This window comes from Lasioglossum baleicum, unplaced genomic scaffold, assembly GCF_051020765.1.
Source record: "Lasioglossum baleicum unplaced genomic scaffold, iyLasBale1 scaffold0028, whole genome shotgun sequence".
Taxonomy (NCBI): Eukaryota; Metazoa; Arthropoda; class Insecta; order Hymenoptera; family Halictidae; genus Lasioglossum; species Lasioglossum baleicum.
The window spans coordinates 912,501-915,000 of NW_027469088.1; the positions used below are offsets into that span (position 1 = coordinate 912,501).

At 47.2% G+C, this 2,500-nt stretch overlaps 2 non-coding genes across 2 annotated transcripts in view; both read left to right on the forward strand.

Moving 5' to 3' along the window:
* Nucleotides 1–205: 205 nt before the first annotated feature.
* LOC143219437 (5.8S ribosomal RNA) lies at nt 206–360 on the forward strand. Its single transcript, XR_013011320.1, has one exon. It is a non-coding gene; the product is annotated as a 5.8S ribosomal RNA (ribosomal RNA).
* Nucleotides 361–1,922: 1,562 nt separating this feature from the next.
* LOC143219420 (large subunit ribosomal RNA) overlaps nt 1,923–2,500 on the forward strand; it is a 4,010-nt gene continuing 3,432 nt past the window's right edge. The window contains exon 1 of the ribosomal RNA XR_013011316.1: nt 1,923–2,500. This exon is cut by the window's right edge and continues 3,432 nt beyond it. This is a non-coding gene — a ribosomal RNA (large subunit ribosomal RNA).

The window sequence follows — 2,500 nt, forward strand, 5'->3', positions numbered from 1 at the left end:
TTCGCCCGGCCGTCAGATACTTGTTGCGTATCTGACGGTTTTTTTTTTCCGTTTCCACGGACGACGATAGTGTCGTCCTTAAAACGACGCCTGAACGAATCTCCTTCGCGCGCTGGTTGGAGCGTTCAGGTACAATGCGTTCTTACGAACCGCAGAACAAGAGACATATACATATATTGATTTGTAAATCAAAAATATATACGATTACCCTGAACGGTGGATCACTTGGCTCGTGGGTCGATGAAGAACGCAGCTAATTGCGCGTCAACGTGTGAACTGCAGGACACATGAACATCGACATTTCGAACGCACATTGCGGTCCACGGATACAATTCCTGGACCACGCCTGGCTGAGGGTCGTTTACGTAACCATAAACTGCTTGCGTTGCTCTTGTAAGTCCCCGCCGTCGCTTACCTCTCCAAATATATTTTTGGAGGGCGCCAAAGAGCGTTTCGGAGTCGGGTTGCAAAGATGCTACGTACGAGCGAATGATGGGCGTTTCGTCGGCGTTTGTCGCGGTTCTGTGAAAATTGCCAATTTTTGCATTGCGTCTTATAAACACATACAAACATATATATCTAGTTTCCACGAGAGGCGAAGTAGGGATTGGTATTTCTTACGTTCGGACTTGCGTGAGTGTTTTTACGGTGTCGTGAGTCGTATTGAAAATACGACCGCCCGTAAGGCACCGCTTCGACGGGGATCTCCAAATCTCTCACCTTCTCTGCGAAACGATTCGCCTTGCGGAAAGAAGCGTTTCCACTCATGAACATTTAACGCGCTCCCGACGTCGCCTGAAATGATGCGTATATACGAAAGAGGTATATTTACAAGAGTCTCGCGAGACTACAGAGATGGACACACAAATTATAAAAGAAAGAAAGAATACTGTGTGGCACACAGAGTGTGTGTGGTGTGGCAATGTTAAGCCCCAGGGAGAGAATATGCCTGTGCGTGGATGAGTTTCTTAACTCTACGTTATAATTGCCATACGGCGGTGGGTCGTCGTTGCCGGCGATTTCGACAAACACATTCCTTTTCGAGTCTTCGAGGGAAGAGACGAAAGAGATCTCTCGTTCTATCGCGAACGCTTTGATGATCGATGGACAGCGGAGCAAAGCGCAGCAATGTGCGGGATGAGCACGTCGTACTTGATCGGGTCGGAATTATTCCCCGTCGTCGACGTGTCCTCGCTAATCTGTGCGATTGCCATTCCATCGCCACGTTCGCGTTGAATCGTATTGATGACGGCCTATGAGCGTCTTGAGATCTTACTCTCTTTCTCTCGTGTCTCTAATTTGGTTTTGCGTTTGATCGATGATAAATCGTTTCGTGCGCAATGTTTCTGTACCCCCGTGGTTTTTGGTTCAATTATATAGAAGTAGAGAGAAAAAGAAATCCCACCGGGTTATATGTATTATTATTTTTTTTTTTTAATAATATGTATACTCCTCTATTGGCGAGGCTTATTTCGAACTTGATTGTCACACGACGCAAAAGACACACTTGTGTGTTCACGCACGGAACAGCACCGCGGAGAGAGAAAAGGTATATCAATGAGAAAACCTTTATGTCGGTCGCCCCATGTCTTTTCTTTTCTTCATTGTCGATTCGTGCGGAACCGCGCGATCTGTCGGTCGTCCAGTCCCCGAAAGTTCTTTTCGACGGACGTTAAAGTTAACCGGCCAGATCGTCTAGCGAGAGTTTCCGATCGACGAGAGATGAAGAAAGAATTATATTGACACTTTGGTGTGGCGCATAAGGCATATATCGGTTTTTTGTTTACCTTTTTCTCTCTTCTGTCGTGTAGTGTTGTTTCGTTTTCTTTTTTTTTCTTTTTTTTTTGTGCTTTGTACGTTTTCGCGAGTACTACTTTTACGCTCTTTCGGCCGAAACACACAAAATTTTGTATCACGTACGACGACCTCAGAGTAGGCGAGATTACCCGCTGAATTTAAGCATATTACTAAGCGGAGGAAAAGAAACTAACAAGGATTTCCTTAGTAGCGGCGAGCGAACAGGAATTAGCCCAGCACTGAATCCCGCGGTTCTGCCGTTGGGAAATGTAGTGTTCAGGAGGGTCAATTTATCCCGAGACGTCGAACCGCGTCCAAGTCCATCTTGAATGGGGCCATTTACCCGTAGAGGGTGCCAGGCCCGTAGCGACTGGTACGCGTTTCGGGAGGACCTCTCCTTAGAGTCGGGTTGCTTGAGAGTGCAGCCCTAAGTGGGTGGTAAACTCCATCTAAGGCTAAATATGACCACGAGACCGATAGCGAACAAGTACCGTGAGGGAAAGTTGAAAAGAACTTTGAAGAGAGAGTTCAAGAGTACGTGAAACCGTTCAGGGGTAAACCTGAGAAACCCAAAAGATCGAATGGGGAGATTCATCGTCGACGAGGCTGGCTTCCGTTGGTGCGCAGATAGCCCGTAATGGGCCACTTCGGTGGTTCCAGTGCGAGGGTACACCATCTTCGGCAAATGTTCCGGTCGCGTAGT